At 47.1% G+C, this 19,592-nt stretch overlaps 1 protein-coding gene across 1 annotated transcript in view; it reads right to left on the reverse strand.

Annotated features, from left to right (window-relative positions):
• NXN (nucleoredoxin) overlaps positions 1-19,592 on the reverse strand; it is a 54,595-nt gene that overhangs the window by 33,872 nt on the left and 1,131 nt on the right. The window lies entirely within an intron of this gene.

Genomic DNA, 19,592 nt, shown 5'->3' on the forward strand with positions numbered 1-19,592 from the left:
CCAGTAGAGGCAGAAAATTCAGCACAAGTACGTGCTAAGCGCAAGCAAATATATTTTGCCCAGTTGAAAAGTCAACCCTGTAAAGATGCATCCATTCCCAGAGGCACCAGGCAGGATTGCTTCCTACTCCATGTTCCCCAGGTGTAATTTTAAATTACTCACTGATGAGGCTGCCACACACCTCCCTTGGGAGCCTGCACCACATCCCCACACAAAGGCACGTATCCTGCCTGCTGCAGTGGATCAGAACAGTCAGGCACAGCAGCAGGGTTGGGGAGGTGCACACTAGGTTACAAAAAGAAATACAAAGTCATTTTTGACAAAGGGGAAATGCTGCATCCTTGCCGAGTCACTGTTGTTGGCTACATAGCCATTGGTTACTGGCTACTTGCAGGCAAAACATAAAGCCAAGGATATTTGTTTAAAATCCACAGGCGGACACTGTGATTCTATTAAAAAAATACAACTGGCATTCATTCTAAAAACTTCCCACCACTGGGACTGGGATTCAAAACCAGCACTGGGCAGCGAGGCCAAAACACACTCAGAGCAGACGCCTGCAAAAGATTCCAAGGGAAATTAGTTATGTGGGTTTTATAACAAAAATAAAATAAAATCCAACGTTTATAAAGAAAAAAAAAGGCAGCTTCCCTAGGAGACAGTGCTGCGAACACCCTTTGCAGATAATTCAAGACCTGTCCAGATCCAAGGTTTTCCTTGGTTCCCCATGCTGGTTGGTGTGTGCAGCAAGGTGAAAGTCTAATGCGAACCCCGAGCAGACAGCAGCACCCTTCTCCCATCCTCAGGGCTGGCAGGGAAGGGGCTGCCTTGCCCTGATTCACAAACCAGAGCCACACCAGCTCCTGGGCTGGGCACCGGCTCTGCTGCGGCAGTGGAAGGGAAACTCTCCATCCATTCCACCAGCTTCAGAGAGTGTGGGACAAGCCCCTGGGCTTTCACCACTCTGCTTCTCCCATCGCTGCTCTCTCCACATAAGGATATGGTGGGCTAAAGCTGGATGACCAACTAGATTTACAGAAAACCCTGGCTTCCCTTCTTCTTGTGTGCTAAAGTCAGCCTTATACCATAAACTTACATTTTCCTAGGTAATTTTTTTTGTAGCTGACTCACACAGAGCTTCTGCCAGGAATTTTTATAATTAGTGAATTAGAGCAAGGTTTTGCCTGTGCATGCCTGACAACATCTGCTGATTAAGTGAGCTGTGTTCAAAACCTTGCACAGCCCTGGAGGAGCATGGCTGAGCGCAGCCCTTCCTCCCAACGGCACGGCTGATGGGGCTCTTCTTTCCAGGCTGGTACGAAACACGCTGCTCCTTCTGCAGAGAGCTTTGCAGCTCCTAATCCATGTTTTGAGGAGAAGGAGATAAGCTGGAACAAAGTCCAAAGGGTTCTGGAGAAGGGAGAGGGATGCTAGCTGCCTCTCATCTTTGCAAACCTCTTGCTGGAGCATCCCTGTGACAGCATCCGCAGCTATGCGCCTCTCCATCAAGCTGCATAGCTGCAAAGCCATTGTGCGTCACATCTTCCTTAGAGACAGACGACGGTATAGAGTTCCATAAAACCACAGAAAAAATAACTTCCTTAACCTCTTTTCTTCGATGGACACAAGAGCTATTTTGCAAGTGAGGCTCCAACACACAACAGCGGTCCAACCTAAAGATCAAATGCAACCCACGTTCAGATAAGCCAAAAGCAGACATCTGGTGTTAGCAGCCTAAACTACACATGAGGTCCTTCCTGGATGATCCAAAAGCCTCCCACTTTCTGCTACAGGTCAGAAATGCAAATGAACTACCACCTTCAGGATCAAGCCATTCAACCTCCTCCCTCTAAGGTTTGCTACAGACTGATGCCGGTACCCTCTGCACACAACTCCTTACTTGCCCAGTCCTGTAATTTATACCATATTACATCTGAAGGGCTGCATTAAGAAAATATTACAGTTGCCAAGCCCTGAAAAGCTAGGATGTGCTGGAAATAAGTTTTCTCTGTAGCTTTAATCTGGTCCACTTGCGCAGGGTCTTTACAGCATGGCCACATACCACGTGTGCATACAGCCCTGACGCAGTTAGCACCAAGAATAGAAGATGCTCAACAAGTGGGGAATTATTCAGTTTTGGTTTTCGACTGGTTGTTTGTGCGCGACACTCAGCCCTTTTCACTTCACACTTTTCATGTGCTGCTCCAATGCAAAAATGAAGGCGTCTTGCCACTGCAGACTGGGATACTTCTCAAACGATCGTGGATTTATTTTCATAAAATCCTAGAGAACTATGTTCACAACACCTCCAGTTTATAGCCGAAGAAAAGAGGTACAGAGAAGCTCTGGGCATCCAGTTCCAGAATCAGCCTACAGCTCCCTTTTTAAAAAATAAATAGCACTGAGCGGCATTTTAAATGTTTGACGTACAACTTCCCATGAGATCATTTGCAGCAGGAGCACTCAGCACTTCTGCAACTCAACCCTCAGCCTGGGGACCCAGGAAATCAAGTCCCTTGTTGTGCATGAAAAGCAATTTACCCGGCGCCATACACGAGCCCTGCGGCAGAAGCAGAGCAGGAATCCTGTCTCCTTAACCATCACTTCACCCTTGCTATTTTTCCATTACTTGCCTTACTCCCTTCCCTCCAAATCCTGCACCATGCAGGGCGGACGTCCTACACATGCAACCCCATCCTTCACTGGGCCGCCTCGACTGCCCTCCCTGAGCAGCGAGGGCAGGGGTGCCATGGAAAAAAAAACATATGTGATCCCATAATTAGAAACTGCATCGTAATGCATACAGGGGGCTGAATTAAGGTTGCAGAGGAATACTGTAAATTGGATGCACATTTCTTGTTCCATTTTACTGCCTTTTTTTTTTCCCTCCCCCTTATTTGGCTTTGGCTGCACTTCAGATTAAGCTCCTAATAAGGGCTGGAGTTGGACGAGATTTTTCAGCCCATCAGATTCCAGCCTTCTAAGCCATTGAAATAAGATTCAAGCTGAACTTGAATTTTCAATAGTTTGGCCTAAAGGCAAGGGTGTTAACAACAGACCTGCCAACACCTTCTCTATGAGAAATGTCTGAAAACATGTCTGCACATCAAATACTGCTCAGGCTCTGGTAGACAAAAGCCACAAAGCTAACATCTCAAATCCACTGCTAACTTGCTCGGCCGGTTCTCCTGTCAGTAAAGCTAATACATTTTCTCTGAAATTCCAGCAAACCTCTATATTCTCTCTAGGAAAGTGGGGTTTCCCCTAACAACCCTAAAACCTGCTGTAGTTTCATTATGACAAGGCAAGGCAGGGGATAAGGAGAGGTCAGGTAAATCAGGTGGGCATACAAAAAGCAGACACACACCAGTTCACCCAACACAGTCTACTTAAAATGATACACATCACCAAGATGTGTATATAGATATCACACTGACATACATAGAGGAACAATAAGAAAATGGTCTGTCCTGTAGCCAGCTCCTCTTACAAGCAACAGAAAGCTATGCTTGGGCTTTCTTTTCCTTCCTGAACACATTTCTCTCTTTTTTTCTTTTTAGTCCCTAACTACCTATTTTTTTAATCCATACACTAAGATTCTGTGAAAGAGTTAGTCCAAACCCTAAAAGCAAGGAAGATATGATAAAGCTGTAACACTTCCCCAGTGCCAGAGGAAGCAGACTGTGCCCTGAGCAGAGGGCATGGCCGTGGGAAGGAGGAGGGTGGGTTTCCTCTCCCATGTAGTTCCCCTTGGTAACTGCATCCCGTGTTGTGGTACCCAGCAGAGCACAACAGCTGGCAAAGGCAGGACCTGCTGTGGACTCCAGCCTGGGCAGACCCCAAACCACCCCAATTTTGAAGCTGCCCTTGCCCCAGGATTTTTTTTAGTTAAAACCTCTGACTTCAGCAGTCTTTACTAAAATAAAAATGTCACATTATCAAGCTCTCAGAAGTCCTTAGACCACTCCTGCCTAAATGTACAAACCTAAAGCACATCATGCAGCTGAGCCTTTCACCTTCAGATTGCTGCCTTGGTGGAGGAGCGCTTTAACTGAGACCTCTGCCGGTACCCTGAAAAGACATTGGTTTGCATTTTTTTAAGTGTTGAAGTATATTTTCTTGAGGACACGAATGGTTCAGCTTCCCTGCCATTAAAATCTTTTCTAAGTCACATTTCTAGCATGGTGGGTCTGAAGAGTAGCCATGGCCATCTCCTCTTGCCAGTGCTGAAGGTATCAGGGCAGTGCAGGGAAGGCACTCCCCTCCCTCTGATAACAAATAATAGAGAAAAGAACGATGGTTTCTTGAACTGCATCCAAGGGAAAGTAACTGGGCTAGAGTGCCTGGCAGGGCATCAACAGCAATGGAAATTTCATCTTTCAAAGAAAAGAAATAAGACTGAAGAAGGGAGGGGGGGAGATCCTGCAGGAGCTGAAATGCTACTCTAATCCCATGGATTGTTTCACGAACTTCTGCTTCTCTCCAATGAAATTTTATCCTCCGCAGAAAAATCACCTGGCTCCAACCTCTTTTGGTAAGTGAAGCGTAAACAGAATGAAAAAGAGCTCATATCTGAGCAGAAATCGAGCTCAGATGGGCTGTGACAGGCAGGAGAGCAGAGGGATGGCAGCCAGACTACTGGGATTTTGCTCTTTTCTTCGGACAGCCGCTGAGGGATCATTGAATCCACCAAGCAAAAAAGGTTCTTCCAACACAACAGGCGAGCGCTGGCCAAGCCAGCGCACAGCCCTCTGCTCATTGCCGAGGGGAAGGAGAGCACGGGGAGAAGAGCATGGCAATTCCTGCAAAAAGGTCTGGACTTGATTAAACTTATTTTCTTTAGTAACATTTAGTTAAGCAAGGGGGGAAAAACCCTGCAGTGTTCTTCAGCGGCTCGTAACAGGGAAGCTGGAGTGAGACTGTTCTTTCACCCCATTAGCTGAGCAACAGACTCTGTGCTGCAGCAGGCGCTGCTCCCATCAATATCCATTTCTCTGTTGGTAGGTGCTTTCACCAATGGAAACAAGAAACACTGAAAATATGTAAGTAAATGGCAGTTCCCAACTCTGAAATCAGGTGTCTGGCAGCTCTGTGTCAGTGTGATGTACCCTCCAGGGGAATTACACACTGGTTCATATAGCTTGAAGTTCTGAATGAAACAAATGCTGTTAGTAATGGTGGAGAAAAACAAAACAAAATGGCAAGAAAAGTGATTGCCCAAGCTCAGGTGAGGCAGGGGTTTTCCTCTTCTAACTCTGTGGCACAGTGCCTAATTTACTCAGCTACAGAATGAGTTTCATTTCTTTTTACAAGGTTCACATTCTCAGCATCCCTCTTGCAATGAGCCCACTGCACCAACAGCCCATGTGTCACCACTGGGCTCTGTCCGGTCTTCAACTACTGCGAGGCTGATGATAATTATTTAACAAGTGGAGGAAAACAGCAGTCTCACCGGCTGCAGAGGTTCGGAGCAAACACCCACATGGATGATGATACACCTACACACACACCGATGCCTCTTCAGTGCTGGCATGTGCTCTTGCACAAGGTTGGTTTATCCTCAGGGCCAGCAAAAGCCATGTGAGAAGCACACACAGAACAGCAAAGGCAAGACACAATCTGTAACAGTGCTAATTGCTGGAGTAATTAAAAAGTAAAAGACCGAACTAAATAGAAGTCTGAGCATCAGCAAAGAACCACCTTTCTTCCCGGGGGCCACCTCTCACAAATGACTTTCCCCACCAAGAGCCACCTCCATAGGCCTGGACAGCCGCTTGAGCAGGTAACAAAAAAACGTCAGGAATTTTTCTTTTCAATAGATTTGACCTTATTTTCTCTTCAGTGTGGCAGGATAAAAAGAAATTTCTATTGGACAATTGAGTTTTCCCCACAACAGACACAAGCTGGCATGTTCTAAGCGTTTGGTATTTCAATACCAATTAGGTAAAATAGTAATTGTTACACCTAAGGGTTTCTCAGCTCCCTAAGAGGAAACACTTCATACATACAAAGATTTTCCTAGCTTTACCACTGCATACATAAGACGTGGATTAAGGGATGAATCACAACTTCAAATTCTTCACTACTAAGAAGCCTGGCAATCAACACTGCCACGCTCTGGCAAAGAAACCCTAAAAATCCCCGATCTTCACCTGTGATGTCACCTGCAAACAGCTACGTGATTTATGTCCCGTGGGGCACTCCTGTCCTGCAACTCCTTTGCTGCAGGGGTTGCTGGGGCAAGGAGGGACCTGCCTGTGCCTGGCAAGTCTCTGCCACGAAAGCAGCTGGGTAACAGGATTTGTTCTGGATAATCCCTGCCCAGCTCTCGGGAGCCGAGGGGAGGAAGCAGCCGGAGGTGCACTCATCCAGAGATGTCAGCCACCGCAGGTAACCAGCTCTTATACAACTTATTCTCCCCCAGCCACATGCCAGGTGTAAATCATGCCTCCAGTTTCAAGCCCTGAGAAGAAAAGGCAGCATCGTGAAGACAGAAAGCAGGCGCCATGGACTCTGTGCACTGACATCAGGGCGATGGGCATCCCTGTAACTGGGCAGGCAGATGCCCAACCTCAAGCTTTCAGCATGTTTTAAAGCCAATTTAACCTGCTGATCCAACCTAGTCAGTCAGTTTGGGAGAGCAACCGAATCCAAATGACAAACTTCTGCCCGTTTGCTTTGGTCCTCTCTCCTCTGAGCAGCCTAGCACATACCAGTTACATGAGCTTGGCCCGAATAAATGCTTTTGCATAAAGGAGGTAAAGTTCTCAAATCTCAGCATGAAGGCCAGTAGCACACCTTGATGTCACTTGGACAGACCTCCAGCTGCTGCTTAGAAGAGATGGGCAACTGTGTCAGCCACCGGGAAGTCAAGCATGGCCAGGGCTCCTGCCAAGCCACCGGGCAGAAGCAGCCACAAGGACAAAACTAAGGACCAGCCGCTGGCAGGGAAGAGCCCTGCAAGCTTGCAACCATGCAAAATGCATCACCTCACATAGGGCACAGCCATGGAGGAGGTCTCCGCATGCCTTCCCCTTCCAGATCCCGAACCTCTGTGACCAAAAGGCAGGAGCCATCTCCACCAGCCTGGCCTGTCACTGCCTGTGAGGCACCCACCCACCCTCTCCCCATGGTGCAAGGGGGAACGCTTCCTTAGATAACCAACTGTAGGGCAAGGACCATCTCTTTCTTGTGCGGTTGTCTGAACAGGGCCCAGCACAACAGACCCTGAGCCGCCAGCAGGGCTCTAAGCTCTGCCTGGGGTTATTATTTTAATAATTAGAGGGATGGCCACAGACAGAGGTAGTATTTGGTGGCCTCTTAACCTAGAGAGTTACTGGGTTTTATGCAGACGACTCCACTTTTTCAGCTGTGAAGACTGCAGCAAATCCTCATGGAGACGAACATTAAAAAGAGGACGCTGGATGTGGCCCAACACAGGGCAGACGCTCGGCCAGCTCAAGCCAAAAAGCAACGTAAAACATGCAGGGCTCACAGGGCGTTTCATTTTTAAAACGGAGTAAAATCTGGAACCTTCCTGCGATTCAAAGCCAGGCTGTCTGGAGCAAAGTGACTTTCCAGGCAAGGCACTGCTCCCTGCTCCAGCCTGGTCCTTGTGCCTCTCTCCATCTATCCATCTGTCCCTCCTCATCCCTCTGCCTGCTCTTCCCACACTCTGTCCCTCTGTGAGACAGCTCTTCCCAACCTCAAAGGCTCTCCCGAACCTACCACATCACCATCTTTCCACCTCAGGAGCCACTGGCCCCACACAGCCGGCAGGGATGTGCCCGCAGGGAAAGGCAGGGACAGCCACCTACCCTTCTGCTTCACAACGTGGCAATTAACTGGCTTGAAAACTGCCTCTCTAGGCAAAAACCCGTCCTAGGAGCGACCAGGGCAGCAGACATGTACTTTGTGCACCACCTAAGAGATAAACACCTTCTGCCAAGTGGGGCCCTGGATGCTCCTGTCACATACAATAATTAAACCGTCAGTCGGAGACACAGTGAATTAACGCAGACGGAGGTGGATAAAGGAATAAAATCGTTCCACTTGAATCCCCACAGCTAAACAAAACCTAAACCAGGTCAGATCTAATGATGAAAAAAAGTGAAAGACTTAGAAAGATTCAAGAAATCTCATTCAACAGTCAGCTTTCCCAGCATTTGCCAGGAAAGCAGAAAACCAGACAGAACGTGCCCAAGCGCGCAGCAAGCCAGGATCAGGCTCACAAAAGGACAGAAAGGCACAGAGGGCATCGCTGTGCCAGCAGGCAGGAGCATGCACAGAGCGCTCCTTTCTTGACCATCAAGAAAGCATTGCAATAGAGGTGGCCTGCAGGTCTTTGAAGACAAGGGGGAGGCAAAACTGCTGGTACAGCAGCTCACAGCTTTTTCCATTCCTTTAAAAAAAAAGAAAGGAACCAAAGCTGTGCCATACGTTAGCACTTAAGTAGTCCCTGCCCTCAGTTTCCCACCATCTGTACTACTCTCTGAAACTCCACTACTCATTTAATTTATTGCTGTGTGTCTCCACCAAAATCAAAGACCTAAATATCAGTAATCTTGGTGGGAGGCATCCAGCTGCTAAGATCCATTGTAGGGATAAAATGTATTTGTGCAAACTTGCATTGAGAAAGCTGGGCAGCAAATCTTCCTATGAAAAACTTCCCATGCTTTCAGATTAGCCGATCAAGCTGCAGGCATTAAGACCTTTCCCCTTCTCTATCTGTGAAATCCAGTGCTTAGGACACAAAAATGGGTCTTTTCTAACCCTGGAACGAACCGATTTTGGAAGCACACGGCACGACGGCAGCAGCAGCGGGGGGCAATGGCTGCGGCTGATGTGGCAGCGGTCAGGGAAGCAGAGCACGACCAGGGGCTCAAATTCATGTGCGGCATGGGGCTGGTGAGATGGGGCTGCTCCCAGGGGACTGGGCCGTGATTTCCTGGTCCCAGCACCCATGTCGGCTGCAGAGCCCCGCTCTGGTCACTCATCCAGTCCCAGACCCCTCTCGCCTCAGCTTCCCTGCCCATTAGACAAAGACAGCAGGACTTCCCTAATGCATGCAGCTATTTTCAAAGCTCCCAAGCACAGAGATTACAAGGAAGAGCTCATTATAAGCAGCCTGTAAGGCAACAGCGATACAACCTCTGTCTATAGCCACAAACCTGAATTAAAAAGGGAGCACCCTAAAAAATAAGCTTGTAGAGTCATCAACCTCTCAGAAGGAAATAAGCGTAGCTCCCTGCCCTCTTAAAACACCACTATCAGTTGATGAAAGAAGTGCATTCCCGCAAGCTAAACACCCAGGCAGTACTTGCAAAGCAGGATTTGTAGCCTGGTGCCCTTCGATTTGCTCTGAGAGTGACAGAACAGTAGTCAGAAAAACTTGGGAGGCAGGGGGGAGAACATCTCTAATGCCCTGGTGACCTGTCTGATGCCGAAATCCCATCAGACCCAAGCACGTGCACAATGACCATAGCGCTGCTGTCGCCCAGACCCTGGGCTGTATTTGAAGGGACAAACAGGGGGGCTGGGGGCCCCATGGGCCCCAATGGCTCCTGGACTCACTTGCTTGTCGGGCTGAAACAGTCACACAAAAGAGGTTTCATCTGCTTCACAGCTCCGACAGCAAACCGGTAAATTGTCGTCTTCCCACGCCATCACACAGCTTGCTTCATCTGAAACCTGTTTTACCCTTGCTGTCTTCCTCCCGGCTCAGTTCAAGTTGCCTTATTCCTGCACACAACAGCAGTAGTCAAGCAAAGAGAGGACAAACAGGGACCCATGGCATATCCTGGACCCCCAGCAAGGGCCAGGCAAGTGGATGCTGAACTGCAAACCCAACAGTGCAGCTCACAACCAAAACCCCATGCAAACCTCCAGCCCAGCGTGCAACCTTTTAACTAGCAGCGAGCAGGAGGGGATGCAGCTGAGATCCCTGGCAATACGAGTAAAATCACTGTGCTTCTCCTTTTTTTGGGAGAGGCAGAATAATCCTTTTGAACTATCAAAGTGGGGAAGAACCGACATCTGCTCAGATTCAACTGCTTGGGTCTCACTGTTTTAGCTCCAACTCTTTTCCGACGGGCGGGAAAGGTCTCTAGCTTTTATTCAAAGGCATTGGCCTTATACAGGGCCTTTCAGCAGAGGATTGCAGAGCACCTTACAGACATTTAATTAAAACTTACAGCTCACCCTGGTGAGGGAGGGATTATAAACAGACCCCCGTCTCAAAGAGCAGCTCACCAGCACAAGCATCTCTTTCTCCCGTACGACTGAGGCGTTCAGCTCAGTTGCAAGAGCACAGCAGTCCCAGCCTCACCAAGCTACTAAATACGTCCCAAACAGCACAGAGCCTTTGAAGAGATGTCGGAGCAGAGGGGAGAGACCAGGAGTGCACTCCAGCAGGACAGGACGGGCGGTCGGGGGCTCCTCTCCACCAACCGAGCCACAGCAAGGAGACAGGTTCGGCTTGTGCCAAACACAAAACCATGGTTTGTTACCCCTCTGCAGTTTCAATACTATGCATTTCCAAAGCATGGCAATTACTGGGGGCCAGTTCATCCACCTAACAGCCCTGGAAGGTTGATAAAATGGAAAAACACGTTTATTTTTTTCTCCCCTGCTTACCTATGGGGCAAGAGCTTTGCCGGTTGAATTAAATCTATTTAAACGAAAGTACGTTCAGACATCTGCCTTTGCAGAGTGTCAGCTGCGAGAAATGAGCTAACATCCAGATGCAGTGGCATGTCAGGATTAGCCCAGGCTGGGGCAGGAATGCTTCCATGTATGGAAAAATATTGGAGCAGTGAAACCATAAGCTTGGAGCAAAGCAAAGTGAGAGGCCCTGTCAATGAAGTTGCGGGCTCAGGTTTAGAGGATTTAGCAGCTCAGATCCGCCATAAGATCCTCAGCACATATTACAATAAATTTCACACTTTTTCCAAAAGGGACTCCCTCAGCAATGCTGTGAGTTGCAAGGGTGAGATCCTACACCCGTCTGTTTGCTCTGGAAGCGGGGCTCAGACCATTGGGTACCATTAACGCTCCCCACGCTGGGCACAGGCTCGGGCGTTGATGGAGAGGTTCTGGCGAGTACAAGGCTGCCGCTCGCACTCACTTGCCTGCCCATCCCTCAGCGGCTGCCTTCTGCACAGCAGGATTTATAAAAGCCAACTTGGAGCTGGCATGCAGGATGAAGCACTGGCAGTTCAAAAGAAAACGCTTGCCTGAATTGGCGCGGCTGGGGAGTTGGCGTGCGCTTCTGCCAACACCACGGCAAGGGCAGCAACTGCTGAGGCACGGGGCGAGAGCCGGGGCAGTATTCTCTTCAACCGACCCGGCACAAATCAAGAGGGCTCATTTGTCAGCGTCCCGAGTTAACACTAATGAAGTAATGGCTATGACTTCATCTCTCCAGTGGGAATCTCTTGGGAACGAGGGAGAACTAGAATTTCTCTCTCCGGCTCACTCACGCAGTTGCAATTCGTTTCAGTTGCCTTCTACTCTCTTCTGCAAACATTACCTAATTCTCACCCAGATTCTTAAATCCTTGCACTGAAACATAAAACAATGCTCCCTTCTCAGCTGTCAAAGCCCAGCCTCGCAGAGATCCCTCCCAGCGGGATCTGACCCTTTGCGCCTGCTGCCACCCCCTCCCCGGGGGCCAGCCCCTCTGAGCCCCCACTCGCATCTGAGGATGCCACCAGCTATTCTTTTATGCTTCAGATGTGAAATAAAAATCTGGTAACTCTTGGCAAATTCACTTTAAATCAGCACCTTTGCACCTTTTCTCCATTAAAATATTTTAAAGTCAGGTTAGATTTAGCCACAGTTGCAGACACAGACAAAATGTTGCCGGAGGACCCCGGAGTTTCTCTCCTTGGCTGGCCAGGACAGCTTCAACTGCTGCAGATCTTCGTGGGTGTAAAATACAAACGGCAACCTCTCACACCACCCTGCTGCTACAGCACTTTGCTTGAACAGGCTGTCGAGCCTTGGCCCCGGCAGCACCAGGTAGCCCCACTGCCTTCCTCATTACAAGCCTTTGGCTTCCAGGTTTGCTCTGCCCTGGGCTTGCTTCCCTGTGACCACACTGAAGACACTCTCCCTCCCGTGCGCCATTCCTGGGCTCAGCAGTTGCGATAATACCTATCATTTGAAGTGCATCCTCTATGGAGCAGACTCTCCCCAGCATTTAGGCTCTGTGCCCAGCACTCACCTCCCTGCTCGGGCAGGGAGCCAGCACCCCTGCGCTCCTCTGTACCTCATCGGGGGCTCCCATCGCTTTGTTTTGAGGCCAGAGGGGCTTGCTGGGCTCCAAGCGGGGGGCTGATCAGATTGCAAAAGCTCAGCTAATGCCCTGACGCAACTGAAGCAGTCAGTCACTCGCACCAAAGACCACAAATTCTTTACATATTAATTGTTGGTTGCAATTGTTCGCGGTGTTGAAAGACAGACGTGAGAGTATGCAGAAACAATTCCTGCATCTTTTTAGTTCCACCCTTCCATTAACTGTGTGTACTCTAAGCCAAATCAATAAGACACTACATTTTCTTTGGAAAACTGAGATGATGAAAATGCTATCAGCTATCACACAAGACGCTCATGCTGTAATCTGAAATACTTGTATAATTTACCTTCCCACTAGAGAATTTAATATGTCTATTTGCTTACTTGTCAACTCAGCCTGCTCCCAGTTTCTCCACTGGCCATGTCTTGTCTTTACAACCTACAGATTTAACTCTAATTGTGTTTTGTCACCTACAGAGCATCAGCAGAGAAGCATTGGTTCCAGCCAGCACAGAGGAAGCTGCCCTGGGGACATATGTCAAGACAGTGCCAGGGAAAAGCCCCCTCCTCAGCTGAGCACTCCCTGGCCCCAAGCCTGGGCTCCTACCCCGGGAACAGAGGGGAATTAATGTGCACAAAGGCCAAGTCGTAACGAATCCAAGCACCCTCCCCAAGTTGGCATTACTCCCCCCTTTTCTAATTGTTATTATCTGGAGATGGCATGAGCACAAAGTGATCCATCTAGAAAAATGTTTCAAATCTATTGTGCATTACACTGTGATGTGCCATGGAACCAGTTGAGAGAATACACACAGCTATAAAGTCGTGATTATTCAGTATTCAACCCAGCCTTAAAGCTCAGGAGTCAGCTTGTTATTTGCTGAAAGCAGGGGGCCTGAAATTATCCATGAATAGTTCAAAGCTGCAGTTAATTCAACATCTCTACTTTCAAAAGCATAAAAATCACAGATTCCTGGAGTGTGTAAGCTTTTTAAAAATGACAAACTACTAACTGTCAAATCAAAGCAGCAAACAGAAATCCACATGGCTGATAAGACAAATAGTTGCATTTTAAAGAGTAATTAAATATCACTTTGGAATATTTTGCTTGGAACTTGTTTCCCTGATAAAAAACAGGGAGGGAAAGGAGGAGGAGGAGGAAGCAATCCACGCACACCAGCGAGCTTCTCACCAAGCAAATGCTCAGGCCAACGCTGCTCAAACTTGTTTTCTTGAATTCAGAGTTCAGCCCACTGTATTGCAGCCTCCCGCACCCTCTCAGTTTCCCTATATCCCTACATTTCACATCAAAACACTAGCAGTAAGGAGCAGACGATCACTGTGTTGAATCTGGCTTGTGGGTGAAGAGGGTGCACGAGGCTGGGGCAAGAATCCTCCTGGTCTGATCACCAAGAAGTGCAATATCTTCTGATTTGACTTAGATTAAAACCATACCCCAACTTCCATGCTGGGAGCGTTGCTGAAAAAAACAGGAATGCAAAACAGAGAGCTCTACCCAGATGCAATTCAGGAGAAGTGAAACCCTATCCCAGCAGCATGAGCTAACCCTACCATACCATACACTGCTTTGAAACATTAAAAGTATGTCCATGAGAAAGGAACAAAAAACTCCAACTTCAAACCCCCCTGGACTCTCTCAAAACCTGTACCTGCTAACAATGAACTCACAATGAATTTCACACAAACTTTCTCAGTACTAAGAAATCTCTATAGGCAATGGTACAGAAGGATCATTTTGAGTATTAAACAAGGAGACAGCTTACTGCATTTCAAAATAAAATGTTATCAAACCACTTGAAGAAGCCACCATCCAAAGGCAATGCAAACCTGATATCAGTTTTTGGGACAGGACTTGCAGAGCGCAGTCCAAGACCCAATTGTGTGTGATCAGCAAAAGCTCCTACTGCTTCTTCCCACCATGGAGCCAGAAGGATTTGATAATGAAAAGATGTCCAAGGATTTTCAGAGCAGGCCCTCAAACATGGGCAATTACCAACTGAAGGATGCAATAAACACCACAGCAGATGACACACCAGCAAGACATTTAAAATACTAATTCTCCCCTAGGGAAAGCACTCGGGCAGGCCATGGTTTGGATGTATGGGGAAATCCAACCTCCAAGGATGCCAGCAATGTTTTTGCAACTACTGCAGGACCAGGACACAGCACCTAGACTTGCCATCTGCTGATAGCAGTGAACGCTTACAGGGTTATCACTGAAGGATTAGGGTCTTGGCATGAGAGACAACTGCGAATTGTATGGAGGGCCACTGCTATGCTGTATAAAACATACTCAGAAATAATTTGGAAAAACGGCATCAACAACAACAAGAATTAGAGAGTGTTTTGGGTTTGATGTCATCCACACAATGTGGAAATAGCGAATAGCTTATTCCTCAGTTATAATTGAAGTTCACTGTTGTACTTCTCAAAAATCACACAGAAAAACACTCCATTGTTTTGCACTTTCATTTGTAAAGCTGTTACATGTTCAGCTCCTAAAAGAATGCATTGTTGGAGAAGAACTGTGCACGGATTACTTTAAAAAGTAAAGTTCCTCTACTTAGTTCTGCAACCTGAGAGTAACAAATGAAATTGTCAACCATGCATTTTTAAATGAACGTTTTCATTTCAACATCTGGATTAAGATGCCACAATGAAAAACAGCACGCAGTCTTCTCTCTGCTCTTTTCATACATCTCCCATTCTTATGTTTCAGAACCAGTGAGTTTCAAAGCAAAGAAAGAATCAGTCGGTGCTGCTAATGCCTTGCTTCTTACTCAATAGCCTTATGTCATGAAAAGACCATATTTTTCAAATCTACATCTCCGTGAGCCAAAGATTTCACATACATTCCCACCCCAGAAATACAAAGTCAGGAATACAGCTGAAAGTGATTACCTAGATATTTTTATATGATGAAACTCAAAAGCTGCTTCAAGTGATTTACAAAATTTTCTGTTAGACAAATCCCACATCTGTACTGACCACTTGCCTCCCAGATCTCAGCAGATGGCTATTTCAAACAGAAAAGTTACGAGTCCCTGAAAATCAGGGTGTATCATAAATTGTAATCAAGGGTTGAGGTTTCCCCTCCCCCCCAAAAATCGCGTACAGTCTAATTTAATGACATTTCTACCTCCTCCCCACCATTTCTTGCACAAACTCTACCTACAAAACTAGTACCCGGTGTCTTCTTAGGAGAGGGTCCCACAGTAGACAATCTCTTTAAGCAGAGAGAAACAAAATGCACTTTTATTGGGAGGGGACGGGACATGGGGGAACGACAGGGACAGAGAACATAATTTAATTTAAAAAAAAAAAAAAAAAAAAAAGAACGAGTGGGTATTTGTTGTAAAAGAGTTCACAGAGATATCTGCAAACAAGCAAGAGTTTTGTCACATTTTACCCATCAATTTTAAGACCACTGTTTTATTTGCGGTGCTGAGGAAGACATAGTCCCAGCACAGAAGGGGTGTTCTTCTGTCTGTGTCCAACTCAGATCACCTACCATAGCAGTAAAGTCATTAAAACAACAAAATCCAAAACTACGAACTTGCTCCTTCCCCCCTCCTTAGGGCGAGACAGAACAGATGTCTTCTTCACACACGGAGAATGATCACGTGCCTCTGCCACACAATTCAGCAAAAGACACATCTCATGTGAACATGGGAGAAAATACATAGAGCAGGGTACACAAATCAACTGTCAAGATAAAGGAAAACCACTTTGTCCCAACCGAAGGGTATTTACCAGTGTGAGTAAAGACAGATCCTCAAACTGTTTTCAGGTACTTGACTGAATAATCACAGCAACATAATCAACATGTTTCACATTTATTTAAAACGAGTGCAGAAGTATTTCAGCTCCCTTGCAAACGGGTTTTCCTTCCCAAGAAGAATCTGGGCAACACTCAAGCAGATGCATAAACACAGCGGAAAGCAAACACAAAACAAGAGGCAAAGCACAGACCCTACACCACTGCAGCGCTGCGTGGATGCACCAAGTAAGCGTAATTAGAAAAGTCAAGATTAAAAAGAATGAGGAAGACGACTGGGCCAAATAAGCAACAAGTGAAAACAAAAGCAAAGGCAAATAAACAACAGAAAAGATAAACTGCTTCTCTCCCAGGACAAGCTTGCAGCCTTTTCTCCTCTGGCACCCTGACCCTCCTTTCTCCCACTCCCACATGGACCCATGTGAGAGGACCTACTCGACGGGGAATGTGGCCGATTTACTTTTTTTTTTTCAGCAGAAGTGACCAAGATGTCCCACAGCAACGCAGCACAGCAGGACAGCATGCTCCTGCTCTCCTCCAAAAGCCCATGTGCTGAAAGCCCTCGAAGAGCACCCAAATTCGCCTGAAGCGTAGGTGGACTCTGCAGCACGGATGGTCCAGAGCTCACCAGGAGAAGTCTGGGATTCTCCTGGCAGTGGGGAGGGTGCTGCCCTGTCGCAGGCGCCAGCGGACATCAGGGCATGTAGACAGATGGGGGCTGTTTACATTACTGAGGTTCTCAGTAGCAATCAGGAATTAAAGCTGTTATTAAATCAACCTTCCAGAACTTGAGCAGATGTTCATGCAAACAGATAACAACAGGGTGATGTTAAACCAAAACCCTAATCGTAACAAAGACGCGGCGCAACATCTCTCCCCCATGTTCTGCTCAGCAATGCCAGGCATTATCAGAAGACAAATCAATTATCAACAGCTACGTATAGCTACCCAAATCCGGGGCTGAACAGCTTAATTGAGGGACGTGTATCACGAGTTAAAGGCCTCCAATCTCATTTGGCATGTTACGGTTTTGTTCTTGAAAAAGAAAAAAAACCAATAATACGGCTGGCTGTGGCTCAGACGGAGGCATAATGCCATCCTCCTCATTAATCAAAGGCTTTCCCCACGTCCAGATGTTTGCTGACTTGTACTGCTTTCTTTTATTACTGGTTTGGAGACAGAAACTGCTGTATGCTAAAGTTACTCAAATTCAACTGGTTGTTGCAAGATGCACAGGCTGTTATGTGCTTGGTAACTGCACCCCGGCATTATTGAGTTACCGAGGCATTCAACGAAGAGTGGCTGTTTTCTTTGACAACTCGTACTACTTTCACCAGAACCAGGAGTGTAAAACGCTATTTTACTTTTAGGACTGTGGGAATTTTCCTGCAAGCCCAGAAAGTAGCCCGTTTTTTATGACCAATCAACATTTGATGCCCAGGGTTTGGAGGAAGGAGAAATGTAAAAAGACGCTGAGTACACCAGAGAAAGACAATGCACGCACTGATAAATGTTTCAGCAGGAAACCAGGACTGTTAATAGCCATATTATTCAATAATTCTGAGCAACAAAAGTGATGCTACAGCCAATATGGGATAGGAAGCCATCTCTTCCCAAAGCTTTCACAACCTCAGCAGATAAAGCAACCAACCCACACTGGGAAGCATTGGCTGGAAGGGACCTCTGGAGGTCTTTGAGCCCCACAGTCACCAGCACGAGACCCTGCTGGGTACAGCTTCGCCCAGCCAAGCCCCCAAACCTCCAAGGTTGGGGGGGGTCCACAGCCTCCGGGCTGAGGCTGAGAGCTCAGGGATGGAGTTCGACTCCCTGCCTGATGTTCCCACGTCTCTCTATTATCTCTACTCTGTATCTATAAGATCCCTTTCTTCCCATAAATCTATATAATTCTCTGCAGGTTGTCTCACATGGGGTTTAGGAGTAGCCTTTAGTGCAAAGGAACCATAACTCAAAAGGACTGCCTATGTTTTCCGAATGCTTTGGTTTTTAAACAAATTAAGCCTGTGAGGTACTGAACATATGCTAGACATCCACAGCTCTTGCTGGCATGTTTCTGAAAAACAGAAAGTTTGTGCTTTTCTGGAGAGTCAGGTCATTAACCCGACTATTTAAAAATCAGCCTATTATACAAGGAAATCTAACTGCCTGAACTACAGGTTATAAATCTCCTGTTTAGAAATCTGATATCCTGACATAATTGCCCTTATAACTTACAAATAGGCTCTCTGTTATCCATAGATTAAGCTTCCTCCAAAGCCACATCACATCTGCTTAGTTTTGAAAATATACAGCACGAGCTTCAATTACTTTACACTCCGCACAAAAATAATCCTGAATTTAACTCAGGGCTTCTTGGAATAAGAGTTTAAGACCCCATAATCTTTCTATTTCATGTTTTCTTGCAATCTAATAGATGGAAGCATTGGCCGACATGTAAAATTAATGCCACCTTCCACTTCTACGATTTACCAACAATTTAACTACATTACAGTGGAATTTTTAAAGCAGATATGGCAAGCAAAAGTCCCACCACCTAAACAATCTGAAATATTCTGTAGAGAAATGGCCAGCTACTAATTGGAACCACAATCTTTTCACATCCCTGTAGGAAGAGGGTTTGGTTTTAAAGAAACCAGAATTAACTGCAATTTCTCTGAAGGATGAAGCTTCTGTCGCAGCGCCCCTTGTTAATGAAACCGATCTCAGATCCCGACCTGTGACCACTCATGCAAGCTCCCAGACAGAAGTGTCTGGACTTCAAAGGGGCAAACTGGGGGCCTCCAACAGCATCATCCAGGTGCACGGTGTAAAACACCTGAGAGCTTTTGCAGAACTGGGGACTTAGTGACAAAAACCTGCAGCAAATGAGGAAAAAAGCCAAATCCATGTTTCAAACCAGCTATGCCTCTTCTCAGCGGAGGGGACATCACACAGCGCAGCCAGACGACAGCCAACTTTTCCTTAAACGACTCCTTCGCCTAACGAACAGCGCAAAGTGCCGGCAGAGGAGTTTTTAGAGACCCGTTCAGGAAGAACTCGTCCCTCTCATCCCAACACAGCCTCACAGAGCCCAAAGACGGGGGATGCCCGAGGGGCTCAGCCGCCCCCCAGCCCCACAGAATACTGGCGTTACCCCAATCTCCGCTAAAGCCGGGAACGCGCCTCGCTGAGAGCCGAGCCAACACCCGCCCGCTGCTTTCAGACCCGCGGCCGTAATCACTCGCCGGAAAGATGTTTAGAAATGGCACTGTGGGGCACCATCTTTCTAATTCTTACTCAATAGCTTCCAGAGATTAGACTTGTAAAGAGGGGTTGTTTGGTTTTTTTTTAAACTACCAACGTTGCAAGCTTGTTGGGATCTGGAAGCCCAGCCTTTGCCTTCCTGTCCCTCACAGCCTTCCCTGTCTGGGTCTTACAGAGTGCTTTTTGTCTGTTATCCGTCTTTCAGATTAAACTCTTCAGATGAGGGGCTGTAACT

This window comes from Accipiter gentilis, chromosome 6 (genome assembly GCF_929443795.1).
Source record: "Accipiter gentilis chromosome 6, bAccGen1.1, whole genome shotgun sequence".
Classification (NCBI taxonomy): Eukaryota; Metazoa; Chordata; class Aves; order Accipitriformes; family Accipitridae; genus Astur; species Astur gentilis.